General features: G+C 46.9%; 1 protein-coding gene across 2 annotated transcripts in view; it reads left to right on the forward strand.

Annotated features, from left to right (window-relative positions):
* Window positions 1–435: 435 nt before the first annotated feature.
* Window positions 436–18,107, forward strand: part of RFTN1 (raftlin, lipid raft linker 1) — a 211,051-nt gene continuing 193,379 nt past the window's right edge. Inside the window, exon 1 of one of the 2 annotated variants that reach the window (XM_040480120.1) lies at window positions 436–699. The gene's annotated coding sequence lies outside the window, so the exon portion shown is untranslated. Of the gene's footprint in view, window positions 700–874; window positions 1,053–18,107 lie in introns of those variants that run through there. The other variant, XM_040480119.1, reaches the window with a different exon arrangement.

Below are 18,107 nucleotides of genomic sequence, written 5' to 3' on the forward strand. Positions count from 1 at the left end.
GAACAGTCCACTCTCAATGGTCCTGCCACACCCTCAGCCATCAGCACCTTGGTGGCTGTCACCATCCACCACTCCAGCTCAAATATTTAGGGAACCCAGTCCCCTAGGCGCACTCTAGCCTCATACAACCTTGGTTAGAAGGGGTCGAGGGAGTGGGCTTGGCGCGTGGACCTCTGCGCGGAGGGGCATTAGGGTTGACGGTGGGGTACGGCGTGTGCCGCGCGCAGGTGGCCGGCCGCGTGGAGGCAGCTGCGCGGGGCGTCAAGGGGGTGCAGGGCGCCGAGGGGCGCGGGGCGGGCCCGCTGCTCCCGCGGCGGCTGTCAGGGGCCGGCGGCTCCCCCGAAGATGCAGCGCAGCATATTTTGCACATGAGTTCAGAGGAAGAGGAAGTGTAGCCGGCGGACGCGCGGCGGCGGCGGCGGCGGCGGGGGCGCGTCGGGGCTGGAGCCGGAGCGCGCCGGGCTCAGGGCGCAGCGAGCGGGAGCGCGGCGGCCGCGGGTTCCGCGGAGGGACGGACGCACAGATCGCGGGAGGGACATATACCGGCGCACGCCGCGCAGCCGCTTCCCGCCCCCACCCACTGGTGCCCACGCCTTCCCCTTGCCGCCTGCTCTGTATGGCACAAACTTTCCTCCCGGGACGGAACACGCTGTCTCAGGGAGCCCGCGCCGGCGCCTTCTCCTCAGCCAGTCCCTAACGGTAGGTGGGCGCGCGGCAAGATTTGGGGTGTAGGCGGGCACAGGCCCTGCCATCTGGCCCCGCGGACCGGGACCTGGGCGGGCAGGAGGAGCTCCGCGTGGCGCCTCCCTGCAGGTTGCCGGGGCTGCCAGAGGGCCACCGCCCCCACCACCACATCCCCTACCGGGGTTGGATGGATGGGTCAGCGGCGATCCACGACTCGCAACGCTCTTGGCCAACATATTAAGAAAAAAAAAAATCATCCGTGGCACGCAATGGGGAGAGGCACCCTAGAGCAGTTTGTTAGGGGTCGTGGACTCTGCAGGCTCGGGGGTGCCTAAGAAGGAAGCAGAGGGGAAGCTTCGAGGCTACAGGTGGGTCTGGGACACTGCTGCAGGGGGTCCTTGGCAAAGATCTGGCTGGAGCCGGCTACGCAGTCCAGGTTCAGGAAGGCACGAGGCTGCGGTGGGGTGGGGGTAGGGGGTGGAGGCGCCTCTAGCCGCCCTTTTGCGTGCGCCCTGGGAGGTGGGTTTGTTCCTGGCGCAGGGGTTCTGGATAGATGGGAGCAGACCTGCCGTGTGTCCAGGGGAAGCGCCGCAGCCACTGGAGGCACAGAGACTCGGGGCACGGGAAGTCCCCAGCGCTGAAAACGGCATCTCCCCTTCTGTAAGGGGACTTCTTTCCTCGTCCTAACCCGCTTTCCTAGTCTCAAGGGACTCCAGGGTAGGTCAGGTCTTGGCGGGGTGATAGTGACGTACATTTCAGAAAACCGATTGTCAGGCATGCAACACTCCCCCTTCCCCCTGACCAGAGCCCGTGCCCTTGACCTAGGATATCGCTGTCTTTGGCAGCGAGAACCGCGTGGAGGCCAAAGTGCTAAACCCAGGCACGCTCCCTGTTGCCTCCAGTTGTTTATGCTTAGTTAGCTGCCCTATGTGGTTGTGGGTGGTCCCCAGGGACACTGAAAAGTGGCAGAGAGTTTGTTGGGGGGACTTAAACAAAAAGTGTGTGTGTGTGTGTGTGTATTTTTTTTTTAATCCGGCACAAATCTCTATATTTGAGTGGCTGCCCTGGGTTTCCAGCAACAGTCCCTTCTTGTAATTGGCACAGCTGTTTTCAGATGCTGGGCGCGCAGTCAGACTAGGCGTCTTCAGCCCCTGCCATCGTGTGTCATCTCAGGATAACCGAGGCCATGCCAGGAAGGAAGGCGGGAGTAATGTGGGTGACCTCTGGGCCTGTGGGTAGGGCACGCTGTGCACCCCACTTGTCCCTGGCTGCCAGGATTCCTAATTTGTATCTCTGAACAGCTGAATTCCCTACCAAGTTCAAGTGACCCCAGATGTCACCAAATCCCACGGAGGGGTTAAGCAACAAGCTGTTTAGGTCTCTTTGGTGCGTGTGTGCTAACCTCAGTTGAAATCACTTGAACCTCAGACTGACTCTGCATCCTCTTTTGCCTTCAGTGGGGTTTCTGGCCCTGAGAGCTGGGGCATTATCCTCTGTATATCATGTGGCTGGGTTGGTTTTTCTTTGTTAGTCTTTTGACTTAATGGACTTGGGGCGGATGGAAGTGGAGTGTTGTGCAGTTCACTAATAGATTGGTGCAGGAATTGAAAGAGAACAAATTGGGAATGAGTTCTTTTTCTCCCTCTTGAGCAGGAATTTTTGGCTTCCATTCAAATAATTGCTTTGTCTGTAGGGAAACAGGCAGAAAATCTTTGGCATGAGTGATGTGAGTTCCTGTAAAGCTACTTGTATTCTTCCAATCTTCACTCTGCAGCAGAATTGAAACTATGTGGGCCCATGGCTTGGTGGGCATGGGTATCTTGTCAAGTTTCTAACTTGGTGGGCTAAGGAGAGGGCACTATGAGTTTTTCTTTCCCTGACCTATCTCATTTTTAAAAAATATAAACAACTTGCAAGAACAGTAACTACCCAAATACACATATCTAGGGTGTAATTTTGCAATATTGGCTTTATTACACATCTGGCGATTTATTCATCCCTCCATCAGTCCCAGCTTATTGTTTTATGCCTTTTAAAGTAAGTTACAGACATTGGCATAGGTCACTTCTAAACAGTTCAGTGCACATTTTATTATTCAGAGTTCATTATATGTTCGTGATTTTTTTTTAGGGTAAAATTAAAATTTTTTAATGTTTATTCATTTTTGAGAGACAGAGAGACAGAACGTGAGTGGGTGGGGGTTGAGAGAGAGGGAGTCACAGATTCCCAAGCGGACTCCAGGCTCTGAGCTGTCAGCACAGAGACCGACACGGGGCTTGAACTAACGGATGGCGAGACGGATGGTAGGACGTCCAACTGACTGAGCTACCCAGGCACCCCTAAGGTAAAATTTATATACATACAATGAAATGCACAAATGTTGAGAGTCATGTTTGCATAATGTTTTGATAGATGTGTACACCTGTATAATCCTAGTCTCTGTCAAGATAGAAAATATTACCATCACCTCAGAAAGTTTCCTCATCCCCATTCCCCCTTTCAGCGGCAACCACTGTTGATTGTTTCCCACTGTTAGTTTAGTCTGTTCTTGAATTCCTATAAATGGAATTTTGCAGTATTGTGTAAAGCTTCTTCCACTCAGCATATTTCTGAGATTCATCCATGTTGTATATGTCAGTATTTTGGTCTTTTTTTATTGCTTAGTTATATTCCAGGATATGTCCATATCACAGTTTGCTAACATATTCCCCCAGTTGATGGACACATGAGTCAGTCCCAGGTTATTGGGGTATTGTGAATGAAGCTGCTATGAATATTTGTGGACAAGTCTTCCTAGGGACATATGTTCTCATTTCTCGTGGGTAAATGCCTAAGAGTTGAATCGTTAGGTCATAGAAGAGGTGGATGTGAACCTTGTAAGAAGCTGCAGGATCTTTTTCCAACACGGTTGTACCATTTTACAGTCCCACCAGCAAAGAATACAAGTATGGGAGTCCAGATACGACAACCCTATTTTCCTATCCCAAAGTCAAGAGCATGGTTTTTGACCAGTGTTTTGGGGGTTAGAGGGTACAGAAATTGGACGCTCGAGACAGTGCGAAACACATTGTTTTCATAGGTGGAGCAGCTGTAAGAAATCCCTGACTCTGCCAGTGAATGAGTTTACACTTAAATTATTGCAGATGATCAGACAAATATTTTATTTGTAGAGATCTTCAGAGAAGGAAATTCCACAGGGGAATGTACCCTTGGTTGTTAAAGAAGATTGATTGAGTGCTTTCTATATAAAGAAAAATAACCCCCACACCCCACAGAATTCCAGTACACTTCTGCTTAGAAACTCCTGGGGGATTTCTGACGTATTGGTCTAGTTGATGTGAACTTGGTGGAGGAGATTCCCGTTGGATTTCACCGGCTTGCGCAGCTGGCTGCTGAACGTGGTTGTGTTTGCTTTGTGAGGCAGATCAGATTTGGCTTTTTGAAGGCTCAGAAAACAGCTTTCCTGTTAAAGTGATTTGGACTGTCAGTGAGAAACATGACCTATCGACACCCTCTTGTCGTCCTGGCTGAGAAAATGGGTCGGTTCCCCTCAGGTCCTCTTACCCATTAGTCCCATTCTGTGGACCAGCAGCCGAACCCAGTGTGGACTGATTTAGGAACAGGAATTGAGCCTCCCTGACTGCTTGTCACCCCAGAATGAAATATTTGCATCTGGCCAAGGTGTCTCAATGGGCTCAGATGACAGATAGTATAGAGTCTCAAGACATTGCCCCGTTTGGGGACTGTTCTGATCTGACAGTCTAGGACAGTGCCTGCCACAGAATGGGGGCACAGTAAACATTGGCTAAACGATGACTGGTGACTCATGATGGTACCCGTCTGGGTGATTGCCCATTTGGAGGTTGACAGTGAGTGCCAAGATGTCAGGGCCCCAAGATGTACTTCACTAGAGGTTACTTAACCATAGCCTGGGAAACAGGTTCAAAGTGTTCCCACCTCAGAAGACTTGCCAACCGTAAACTTCCATTCTAGTAGCACTGTTCTTATTTCATTACAGATTTTACAGCATTATTAACAAAATAATAATTAACCCCCCCGATGCTTACTCTTTGCCAACACTGTTAGGCACTTTACGTGCGTTCTTTGGATTTAATCCACATGGGAGGCAAGTACTATTCTTATCTGCACGTTAGCCTTGAGGAAACTGAAGCTTAGTGAGGTTAAGTAACTTGCCCTAAGTTGACTTTTTCGTGTTTCCTAGATGTAGGGAAGAGACTGTGATGTTCTGGTTTTGCAAAGGAGATTACGTCTACAAGCAAAGATTTCCAAAAACGTGAGGCCATGGTATAGTAGAAACATAAACTGGGTAGGGCACAACAGCATTGCAAGAAATGACACACTGGAATCATTTCTTTTTCTGCTTTCTGGGTTTGGGGCAGCCAGGCCTGTATAGAGATACTAATTATTTTGGTGACAATTTACAATGTTGTCCGTTGAGTACGATTTTAGTTTTATTGGAAGAAAAGAAAGATGTTGCCAGCTGTTGAGTTTGAGGGTCTGTAGCTGAGCTGTCCTGTTCAGTGGCCACCAGATACATGTGGCTATTTGCATTTAAATGTAAAGTGAATTAAAATGAAATAAAATTGCAGTTCAGCTCCTCAGTCTCACTAGCCACATTTCCAGTACTGTAGAGCCACACGTGGTTATTGGCATTGGAGTTGGATAGTGCAGAGGTGGAGTATTTTCACCATGGCTGAAAGCCCTATTTGATGGTGCTGCTCTACAGTAAGCATTTCTCCCTTTTCCTTTAGTTGAAGAGTTGGCAACACCCTTGGCTAAGGCTTAGGCTATTTTTCACTGACAAAGAGATAAATTTAACCAGACATTTCTTTTATGTTTACCTTTTAAAGGTTTTGCATGTGTGTGATCTTTTTTCCCATTCACATTCAGTTTTCGACATAAATTTGAGTTTCCCTTTTCTCCTGGCCCCCCAAAGGGGCTTTCATTATTATCATTGCATATTTTACTAGGATGCTTTCTGTGAAAAGATCCGTACAGCAAGCAAGTGATGGCCACTGCTTGAGCCTTGTTAATTCCTTGCTCTCCAAATAAGAATTCGGTTGAGCTTTTAAATATGCATTTGTGTGACTTACTCCCCACCTGGGCTGAATTCAGGAAGAAGAATCGGCTCTCAGCGGGGCCAGAACCAAAGAGCTAGAAAATCAGGTCACATTCTACGCAAGATGGCTACCTGCCAAGACTGAGATGGAGGAGACACTGTTTGGGGGTATTGAGGGCTTTGCTTTGGAGTTTTCCTGGGTCTGACTGCCTTTGTGGCATAGGGAGTGCTGGAGAGGGCCCGGCAGCTTCCGTGTCCTGGTTGCACCAGACGATGAGGGGGATAGTGCCCTGGCTTGCCCTTCTTCTGTGGTTCAAAGGAGAGGGGACTCTAGCCCTCAGGTGTCATGGGGCACCAAGGCGAGCCAGTGGTGGAAAGTCCACATCAGCTGTGTGTTGCCTCCCTCATCTGATACTGACCAACTCTTAAGTTACTTTGTGTATGTAACCGTATTGGATGTTTTCACACTTTTTCACTGGCTTTTATAACTAAAATGTCCCCTTTTGTTGTTCTGTAGGCAGACCCCCTTGATGGTGAGCATTTATTTTTCGCAGAGGATTTTCAGCTTCCATCCGTGTGTGTGTGTGTGTGTGTGTGTGTGTGTGTGTGTGTGTGTTGAAATTTCCTACTTTGTATTTCATCTTGAGGAATTGCGGATTCCTGAGGAATCCTTCAAGTTTTATGGAATGGCTGCCAAATTGCTAAGTTTGAAGAAATTATTATAGTAGACCTTATCCATACAGATGGATAAGAAAAGAGTTGGTTAGGGGTGCCTGGGTGGCTCTGTCTGTTAAGCGCGTGACTTCAGCTCAGGTCATGATCTCACGGTTAGTGGGTTCGAGCCCCACATCGGGCTCTGTGCTGACAGCTCAGAGCCTGGAGCCTGCTTCGGATTCTGTCTCTCTCTCTCTCTCTCTCTGCCCCTCCCCTGTTTGCACTCTGTCTCTGTCTCTCAAGAATGAATAAACATTAAAAAAATTTTTTTAAAGGAAAAGAGTTGGCTAATCACAGAGGGCGGTTAATGGAATGTGACTGAATCATGTATTACCAAATTTCAGAAATACCAAGTACAAGAAATCAGATTGTTCATTTAAACACTTCTGTAATTTAGAGAGCGCTTTTGGAATTTTTCCACTTTCTCGGAACACTGTATAAGCACCCTTTGCAGTGAGGTGTAATTTTGGCCATAGGCAGGTCAAAAGGAATCTTTACAAAGGATAACAACTGATACCAGTAATAATATTAATAATGGTTAACATTTATACTGCCTTTTCTATGTGTCTGAGCTCTTCTAAGTCCTGTTCAATATTAACTTATTTACCCTGCCAGTGGATTGTATGTATATCCCCATATTATAATTGGGAAACCTGAAGTTGAGTGGCTTCCTCAAAGTTACCTAGTTAGCAAGTAAAGACTGGGATTTGAACCCAGGCAGTCTGGCTCCAGACCGTGTGCACCCAACCCCTGTACTATGTTTTGAAGAAGGTGAACTTGATGGGAGTGCAAGCTGGTGCAACCACCCTGGAAAACAGTATGGAGGTTCCTCAAAAAACTAAAAACAGAACTACCCTATGACCCAGCTATTGCACTACTAGGCATTTATCCACGAGATACAGGCGTGCTGTTTCGAAGGGACACATGCACCCCCATGTTTATAGCAGCAGTATCAACAATAGCCAAAGTATGGAAAGAGTCCAAATGTCCCTAGATGGATGAATAAAGAAGATGTATACACACACACACACACAATGGAGTATTAGCAATCAAAAAGAATGAAATCTTGCCATTTGCAACTATGTGGATGGAACTGGAGGGTATTATGCTAAGCAAAATTAGTCAGAGAAAGACAAATGTCATATGACTTCACTCATATGAGGACTTTAAGAGAGAAAACAAATGAACATAAGGGAAGGGAAACAAAAATAATATAAAAGCAGGGAGGGGGACAAAGCATAAGAGACTCATAAATATGGAGAACAAACAGAGGGTTACTGGAGGGGGTGTGGGTGGGGGGATGGGCTAAATGGGTAAGGGGCATTAAGGAATCTACTCCTGAAATCATTGTTTCACCATACACTAATGTGAATGTAAATTAAAAAAATAAAACTAAAAAAAAAAAAAAAAAAAGAAGGTGAACTTGAGAGAGACATGCAGATATTCCAAATATTCCATCCTTTACCAGATGATAAGTGTCTGTCCTAGTCTTAAAGGATGTTGGCTTAGTAGATACTTATTGTGCATCTGTTGGAGCAGGGCCTTGGGATAGCTGCTGTTGGGGATGAAGAAGAGATGATTGCTCCCTTTGGAAGTTGGATGTCACATGGACAGATGAGGCATTACCGAAAGCTCCAGATCTCTCCCTTGAGCTCGGGACTGGTCCCTGCAGCTGCCTACCCCACACCTCTACCCAGTGGAGTTAACACATCTAAAACAAGCCCGTGTCTTCCTCCCATAGCCATCCCCAGATCAGAAGGGGCCCCTGCAGCCTTCCAGTTGCTCAGGTCATACATAGGCCCTAGAGGTGGCTTGGATGCCTTCTTTTTCTTATGCCCTCTTTCTAAACTACCAATAAGTCCCATTTTCTACATTCAAAATATATCCAGAATTTGATTGTTGCTCATACCCCATCATCATCTGGTCTCTCCATTTCCACCATCAGTCATGGCCAGAGTGATCGTGTCTCCCTTGGCTTGAAACCCTCAAGGGGATCCCATCTCAGGGAGTCCTTACCCCCACCTGCATAGCCCACACAACCTGCCTTCCCAGGCCTCTCTGATTTCATGTGCCACCAGCAGCCACCCCCTCCCACCTTCCCCAGGCAGGTCCTGGAACCTTGCACTCGCCACCCCCTTGCCTGGTACACCATCCCCTTTATCCCATGGTCTCTTTAGGACTTCACTTAACATCACTTTTTGGGTAAGGCCGTCCCTGATCATCCTGTTTTTAAAAATCGCATCTTCCCCCGTGCTTGCTATCCCTCCTCCCTGCCTTATTTTTCTTTATTTGATGTAGTTTTTAAACATTTTTTCTTCCTTTTTTAAATAATTTTTTTAATATTTATTTATTTTTGAGAGAGAGAGAGAGAGTGTGTGTGAACGGGGGAGGGGCAGAGAGCAAGGGAGACACAGAATCTGAAGCAGGCTCCAGGCTCTGAGTTGTCAGCACAGAGCCTGATGTGAGGCTCAAACTTGGGAACTGTGAGATTGTGACCTGAGCCGAAGTCAGATGCTTAACCAACTGAGCCACCCAGGCACCCCTAAAATTTTTTTCTTAATGTTAATTTATTTTGAGAGAGAGAGAGTGCATGAGCAGGGGTGGGCAGAGAGAGAGAGGAAGAGAGAGAATCCCAAGCAGGCTTTGTGCCATCAGTACAGAACCTGATGTGGGGCTTGATCTCATGAACCGTGAGATCATGACCTGCACCAAAACCATGAGTCAGATTCTTAGCCACCCGGGCACACCTAACATACTTTTAAAATTGAATTTCATGTATTATTTTTATTTGTATATTGTCTGTTTCTCTGCTCCTGAAGGTAAGGTCCTTCATGAGGGCAGCGTTGTCCCTTTTTTTTTTTTTTTTTAATGTCTTTTGTATCGCTTTAGTATCCTCAGCATTTGGAATGGTGCTTTGCGTGTAGTAAGTGCTTTAATAAAGGAGGATGTGATGGGTAATTTTATGTGTCATCTTGGCTAGGCTATGGTACCCAGTTTTTGGTCAAACATGTGTAGGTGTTGCTGTGGGCAATGTTTCTTTCTTAATGTGATTAACATTTAAAGCAAAAGACTTTGGGTAAAGTAGATTATTCTTCATAATGTGGGTGGGCCTCACCCAGTCAGTTGAAGGACTTAAGAGAAAAGTCTAAAATCTCCTGAGAAGGAAGGAATCCTGCTTCTGGGCTGCTTGACTCAAGACTGTAACATCAACTGTTCTCTAGGTCTCTGGCCTGCTGGCCTGCCCTGCAGATTTCAGACTTGCCAATTCCCGCAATCACTTGAGGGTCAGTTTCTTAAAACACATCTGCCCTGCCTTCTCTCTCTCTCTCTCTCTCTCTCTCTCTCTCTCTCTCTCTCTCCCCCTACACACACACACACACACACACACATACACACACACACACACACACACTATCCTGTTGGTTCTGTTTCTATGGAGAGCCCTAAGACAGAGGGTCGAGATGGAAAGGAAAAGAGTGTCAGGGGGAGGTTCCACTGGAGGTAAAGGAATGGTATCTGGAGAATGTTCAGTGTGTACAAAAGTGTACAAAAGGTAGCACTAGCCCCGTATAACCTGACCCCATGGTACTTGAAGAGGAACAACCAGGGACTGGGGAGGGGAAGGAGGTTAGGGGTGAGGTTGAGGCTAAGGACTCCAGGCTGGGCAGTATATGTTTCTTATGCTCTGTGAGCCACTTGTAGGGCGCAGAATGGTTGCTCTAGCATTAGCCCAGGATAGGAATTAGTGGATGAGAGACCAAGAAGTCCTCTGACCATCCTCAGGGTGGGCGGGTCGGCACAGAGAATGAGGTGGTGGAGTGAAAGGCTTCCGCCAGCACTCAGCTCCAGGCCGGCTGTGGCAGTGAGGACAGTGGCAGGAGCAGGCTGCTGCCTGGTGTTTTGAGCCTGGATGTTATGAGGACAGGGGAACTCCCCACAGACGCAAGAAACCTAGGAGAGAGAACAGGCCTTGATGGGCAAGGCGTCGAGTTCCCTATGGAGCATATTCATTGAGAGTGTTGGCAAAGTTCTAGGTTAAGGTACCGAAACAGGTCCTTGGGCATGTTCACCTGGAGTTCACCAGGCTGGGAGGGAGACTGGAAGGTTTTTGCCCAGAGCAGGTAAAGCAAGGCCCACGAGAGGGGTATGCGGGCTAAGGCAGAGAGGACAGCATTTATGTGCCTTTTTTGAGCATATACAACACTACCACATATTAGAGGTTCCCAAACTCTGTACTGAAGCACCCCCAAGGCACCACAGCAAACTAGCGAGGGCGGGGCAAAAGGACTTTTTACTTTTAATGAGGGGAACAGAGTGGCACTCGACATGTTAGATAGCACACTAACTACTGTCTGGGGGTAGTTTACAGTATGAGGTTAGACAGCACTGCATTCCTTTTGATGACGTCCTATCTCTACGAAGCTGCGTGTTGGTGGTTGCTAAGAAACCGCTTTGTGGAACAGGCAAATGAAGATGGTGGTGTCCAGTGTGATTACAAGGTTTGAGAGGTCGTGTGGTGCCCGAGAGATGCACACATCCCATGAGTAAGTCATTGTGATAACTTAGGAATGAAAGAAAAAGGTTCATTCTTACAGTTTTTGTGTGCTGCTTTTTTTTTTTTTTTTCCCCAAAAGGCTAATAAGTTGTTTGGACATGAATAATTATTATGTTGTTTGCACCTAACTACCTCGTAAGTGGAACTGTAAGTATTACTTTTAGCTGGGGGGGTGCCGTGGAAAACATACAGAGACACTAAAGGTGCCGTGAAAGGGGAAAGTCTCAGAACCTCTGCCATGTATTGTTGTGGGTGTTACAGGAAAAGCAGAGTTAGAAGAGGGGAGAAAGGAGGGGCATGGGAACCGCATTTCAAAAGTCCCATTTCTGGGGCACTCGGGTGGCTCAGTTGGTTAAGTGTCTGACTTCGGCTCAGGTCATGATCTTACAGTTGGGTTCCTGAGTTCCAGCCCTGCATTGGGCTCCCGGCTGTCAGCCCAGAGCCGGCTTTGGATCCTCTGTCCTCCTCTCTCTCTGCCCCTCCCACACTCATGCACGTGCTTTCTGTCTCTCTCTCTCTTTCTCAAAAAAGGTCTCATTTCTTCAAAAATAAAAGATGTGTGGGGCTCCTGGGTGGCGCAGTCGGTTAAGCGTCCGACTTCAGCCAGGTCACGATCTCACGGTCCGTGAGTTCCAGCCCTGCGTCGGGCTCTGGGCTGATGGCTCAGAGCCTGGAGCCTGTTTCCAATTCTGTGTCTCCCTCTCTCTCTGCCCCTCGCCCGTTCATGCTCTGTCTCTCTCTGTCCCAAAAATGAATAAACGTTGAGAAAAAAAAATTAAAAAAAAAATAAATAAATAAAAAATAAAAAAATAAAAGATGTGAAGTAAATAAAGCAAAATGTAAGCATTTGTTAAATCTTAGTGCTGGGTACAGAGATGTCTCATTTTGTTATCTTCATCTATATGTCCGAAGTGGTTTATACTGAAAATGATTTTAAGAGAGTGAGACAGAATGAGGGCTGGGGATAGAAATTTAGGGGTGTGCCTGTGTTTGGGAGGACAGCAGTGAGGCTGGGAAGAGGGCATCGGAGGTACAAAGAGGTTCAAGAGATGGAGATGTGGAATCAAGGGGGTCCGCAGGGCCATGTTTTCGACTGGGGTTCTCAGCCCTGGCCAAGAGGCTTAAGGATTCTGGGCCTGGCTGAGGCTGGGGTGAAGGAGACTGGAGAGGGCTCGGAGTGAGGAAAACCGGACTTGTTCCTAGCTTGTTGATTCTCACCTCTGGCTGCCGGTTAGAATCCCTTAGAGTTTTCAGCCAGGGAAACCCATTGCCCAGGGCTTCTCAAACTTTACTGCCGCTCAGAAGTTAATGAATCACTTGTCATTGAAATGTAGATTCTGGTTCTGCAGGCCTGGGATTCTGGATTTCTCATAGGTTCCAGGAAATCCTGGTGCTGCTGGGTCAAGTGCTCCACACTTGGAGCAGCAGGTTCTTCTGGGAGGGAGCTGTGCTTAGTGAAGAAGGGTGTTTGTGATGGGGACTGCAGAGGGCAGAAAGGTGGTCTGGATCAGACCCAGACTGAGATGTGTGGGTGGGGGATGGTAAGCAAGTGTTTTCCTTTGACGATGTAAATACTCTTTGTATTCCTTATCTTTTGCTATATAACAAATTACTCCCAGACTTGGCAGCCAAAAACATCAATAAACATTTATTATCTCACAGAGTTTCTGTGGGTTAGAAATCCAGAAGCAGCTGAGCTGGGTGGTTCTGACTTGGGGTGTCTCATGGGGTTATGGTCAAGATGTGGGCTGGGCTGGAGGCCATTCTGGGACTGAAGGTTGAGTTAGTGCTGGCTCTTGGGTGGAGGCCTCAGTTCCCTGTCCTGGGACTTCTGCATAGGGTTATTAGAGTGTCCTCATACTGTGGCAGCTGGCTGTCCCCAGAGTGAGGGATCCAAGAAAGGGTAAGGTAGAACCCACAACACTGTAACCCAGCCTTGGAAACCACACTCATCATTTCTGCAGTGCCCTCCTGGCTACATGGGTCAGCCCTAGTCACTGTGGGTGGGGACCACTCGTGAATGCCAGGAGGATTATTCAGGGTCATCTTGGAACCTCTTATTGTTTTCAATGAGGAAAATAATGTGTATGCAGCACAGAAAATTTGAAAAATATACAGAACCATAAAGAATGTCACCCATAATCCCATGACCCCGAGGACATTTCTGGGAACATTGTGGTCTGTGTCTTACCAGTTAAAAAAAGAAGGTGGAGGGGCGCCTGGGTGGCTCGGTCAGTTAAGCGTACGACTTCAGCTCAGGTCATAATCTTGCGGTCCATGAGTTCGAGCCCCGCATGGAGCTCTGTGCTGACAGCTTGGAAGCCTGGATCCTTCTTCGGATTCTGTGTCTCCCTCTGTCTCTGCCCCTCCCCCCCTCACACACTCAGTCTCTCTCTCAAAAATAAACAAACATAAAAAAAACCACCTTTTTTAAAGGTGGAGACATATATATGTACATATCTATATATTAATATATATTATAATGTATATAACATATATTTATACACACCCACACCTAGAAGAAGTGGTACCATGGAAATAATACTGTTTCATATAGATTATTCTTTATATTTGGCATCCAATCAGGAACACTTTGAACAGGTACATTTTTCTATTGAAGTATAGTTGGCATACAGTGTTGTATTATTTTCTGGTGTGCAACATACTGATTCTACAACTCTAGACATTACTCAGTGCTCATCACAATACGTGTAGTCCCCATACAGTGTTATCGACTGTATTCTGTACTGTATGTTTCATCCTGCCTTTTTTGCTCTGTAACTGGGAGTTCGTACCTCTTAACCTCCTTCACCTATTTCGCCCATCCCTCAACGAGTAAATTATAGTTATCCTTGGGTTTCTGTCGTAGACTGTGTTTCTAGGGTATCAAGATTTGACACCCTCTGAATTTTCAAGTTTCCATTTACATTTCTGGGGCGAGAGAGATGTTCCTGTCATGTAAAAATGTCTTAATTTGGATCATCAGTTCTTACTCTGGGTGACTGAGTGATGTAATAAACATGCTTGAGTCTTCAAATACGGGATTTGAGTGTGGAAATAAAAAATGAGTTTGCCAGCTGACCCAGCATCATTGCATGTAATTGCCCCATCTCTGGTTGCTTGTCATGAGCTGTTGGCAATTGTAAAAATTAGCTTTATGGTCCTGCCACAGATTAGCGGCAAGTGTGGTAAATGAGGGCTCACTCTTAATGAAACTAATTTGTATTTGAAAATATAACTACATTTATTGCCCCATTACTTAAATGCATGTACACCAGTTGATAGTAAAAATGAACCTTTAAACTGAGGTCTTAGAAACCCTCACTGAAAAATAATCTTTTAAGGTGGTGATTCTTTTTTTTTTTTTAATTTTTGTTTTAGAGTTTATTTAAAAAAAATTTTTTTTACATTTATTTACTTTTTGAGAGACAGAGAGAGCACAAGTTGGGGAGGGGCAGAGAGAGAAGGAGACACAGAATCCCAAGCAGGCTCCAGGCTCTGAGCTGTCAACACAGAGCCTGACATGGGGCTTGAACTCACAAACCGTGAGATCATGACCTGAGCTGAAGTCGGATGCTTAACCGACTGAGCCACCCAGGTGCCCCTTTAGAGTTTATTTTTGAGAGAGAGAGAGAGAGACAGGGTGTAAATGGGAGAGGGGTGGAGAGAGAGATGGAGACACAGAATCTGAAGCAGGCCCCAGGCTCTGAGCTGTGAGCACAGAGCCTGACATGGGGCCCGAGCTCGGGAACAGCAAGATCATGACCTAGGCTGAACTCGGACGCTTAACCAACTGAGCCACCCAGGTACCCCAAGGTGGTGATTTTTCTTGAAGTGGTTTTCTAGTTGTTTTATGGGCATGTTGGGAAGCATTTCAGAGACAAATTAGAAATACTTTAAAATAAAAGTCTTAAGATTTTAACATTTAAAATGACACAGGGTATCATGCCCCATTGCTGATCAGCTTTTCCTGGAACCAAGTCTGTGGCGATGTACTCTCTGTTTAAAAAAATTTTTTTTTAACGTTTATTTAGTTTTGAGACAGAGAGAGACAGAGCATGAACAGGGGAGGGGCAGAGAGAGAGGGAGACACAGAATCTGAAACGGGCTCCAGGCTCTGAGCTGTCAGCACAGAGCCCGACACGGGGCTCGAACTCACGGACCGTGAGATCATGACCTGAGCCGAAGTCGGACGCTTAACTGACCAAGCCACCCAGGCGCCCCTGTACTCTCTGTTTTATATCACAGAGATTTTCGGTGAATGTCCTGCACTCTGCCCAGACTTCCAGAACAGTGAGCCCGCTGCACCATGTGCTCTGTTCATTGTCTTTCTACTCATTTTACCTCTGATCTCCTTGAGAACAGGGCCTGGTCTTCCCATTTTTGTATTTCCTAATTGAGGGCCAGATTCAAAGCAGACCTTAATAAACGCGTGATGAATGAATGCATGCACATACTCATGAACTTGGAAAAGTTCCCTCCCTCATGGAGCTGACAGTTTCTGCATGAAGCTGGCCTCCCATGTGTCAAAGGCACACCTCATGCTGGGTTTGATCCGGAAAGCGTTGGTTTTCCAGAGTGTCACCATTTGAGGGATCTCTGCTTTCTGGTCATTTGCAATGTCTAATGTCCTCTCCTTGCAGCCTAGGATCTCAACCTCCCAGTGATTACCTTACTTTCCTCCATAATCAGCAGCCAGTTCTTAATTACTTTTAGTCAATTTCTGCTTGAGAACTGTGTGTTTATTTTGGCTCTTTCCCCACTGTCTCGCCACAGGAATGGGGAAAGACTTCTCTTTGCTTTACCTTTGAAGAGCTTTTGGAAGGTTTTTCTTGGTAGTTTCTTTGATGCTTGAGAGACCCATACTCATAGGTGCAGGGATGTTTCCTGGGAAGACAAAGGTGGAAACAAAAGAAAAAATCTCCTGTATGACTGTCATATAATCAAAGCTGGTCAGTGATCCACTCACACATGAAATGACTAACTTGATTCACGTGACCGTAGGAATATGGAAGGGTGGAGCTGTGGGGGCTGAATGGACCACAGATAAAGTACCGGGAGGATTTCATCACACATAAGTGATTTTTAGCATATGTCCTTTACAGAAATAGACAACAACAAAAGGAGAAAGAGCCAGGAATAGCACCACTCTCACGATTCCACCCAGTGAGCTGATGCTGCAGAGTGAGCAGGAGGTAGAGGGGCTAATCTGTCAGTCTCTCAGAGGGTCTCACTTCCTCCAGGCCTCTCCTGGGGTCAGCATCTGGCTGCCCTGAGTGCGGAAAGAGAAGCATCATTCATTAACAGGACCCCTGCACTTACCGCACAGCCCAGAAATCTCACTCCTAGGTATTACCCTAGATAGATGAAACCTTTGGTCCTCTTAAAAACCTCTGCATGAATGTTTATAGCCATTTTATTCATAATCACCTGGAAACAACCGAAATGCCCTTCTAAGGGCGAGTGGCTAAAGCAGAACCTCTAAATGCAGGCCATCTCGACTGGTAGTCTGCTGAGGAGGCAGCAGGCCATGGTCTTTTTGAACAAACTTGGTGAATGAGTTACATATTGCATGATGAATCATCCCCAGACTTAGAGGCTTGAAACAGAAACAATGGTGTATTTTGCTCAAGGATCTGCAGTTTGGGCAGAGTTTGGTGGAAACAGCTTGTCTCTGCCTCACACAGTGTCAGCGTCTTGACCGAGACAGAGGCTCAACTTCCAAGATGGCTCACCAGCAAGATGGCTGGCAAGTTGGTGCTGGCTGTCGGTTCCTCTCCAAATGGGCTTCCCTGTGGGGCTGCTTGGGCTCCCTCATGGCATGGTGGCTGGGATCCAAGAGTCGGCATCCCAAGAATCAAGAAGTATGTGCTCCTAGTTTCTGAAGGTGCGGGTACAGAAGCTGGCACAGTGCCGTTCTGCCATATTGTATTGATCAGGCAACTGTGGAGCCCAGATTCAGGGGAGGTGACATAGACCCCACCTTTCAATGGCAGGCGTGTCAAAGGATTTGGGGGCCATATTTCGAAACCATTACACTTACCATTTACCTTCTGCCCTATTACCCTTGAGGCCGATGTGCTTCCACTGAGATGCTCCCTGAATGTCGGAGGGAATGCGCAGCCACACCAGGCACCAAATGCCTGCATCTGGCAGTTCCCTCCGCTCTTCCCTCTGCCTCCAACCTCTCCCTGCCCTTAAAGGCCCATACCCATCCCTGCCCCAGGCCCCTTGTGGGATTCTAATACGAGCTTTGAAACCTCACATAGTAAACGGTACCATCAGGCGCTGTTCTATCTTATTTTTCCTCCAATGTGTGAGCTAGATTTTTCTGGTTTGAGCCATAGTAGGGACTGTAATAGATAGTTTTATTTTATTTATTTACTTTATTTTAGAGAGAGCACTCAGGCAGGGGAGAGGAGCAGAGGGAGAGGGGGAGAGAAAGAGAGAGAGAGAGAGAGAGAGAGAGAGAATCCCAAGCAGGCTCCACACTCAGGACAGAGCCCGATGTGGGGCTTGTTCTCACGACCCTGGGATCATGACTTGAACTGAAATCAAGAGTTAGATGCTCAACCTACTGAGCCATCCAGGCGCCCCACTGTAATAGAGAGTTTTAGAATGATGTGAAAATCTTCACCATTTTGACAGGGGTTGGGGGTTGGCAGAGCACAGGTGTGCTGGGTGTGAATAAGGTAGGGTCCTCAACACAAGAGAGTAAGAAAAACAAATTGACACTAAGGTTTTATTGGCTCACAACTGCTTCATATGTCTTCCTTCCCAAAGAGAGTCATGCTATAAAAGCAGTTGCTTAATTGGCATTGTGCATATTCCAAAGAAATTAATCTCTAAAGTTTGAGACATTGAGGATTCACCGATATTATAGTTTTGCTGCTGGCTGGTACTGTTTATCTTTTCTGTGTCAGACCACAGAGATGATTTACCCATAGCCTTGTCATATCCTATGAGATAAGCACAGTGCCCTTTGGAGTGAATTGGGGCAGAGGCCTTAAGTTGAGACAGTCTGACTAAAACCTTAAAGTTGTAAATTGGGAGTATTTTTCTGATGCTTCTTGC

Source organism: Herpailurus yagouaroundi, unplaced genomic scaffold, assembly GCF_014898765.1.
Source record: "Herpailurus yagouaroundi ecotype Mexico unplaced genomic scaffold, PumYag 159, whole genome shotgun sequence".
NCBI classification, from domain to species: Eukaryota; Metazoa; Chordata; class Mammalia; order Carnivora; family Felidae; genus Herpailurus; species Herpailurus yagouaroundi.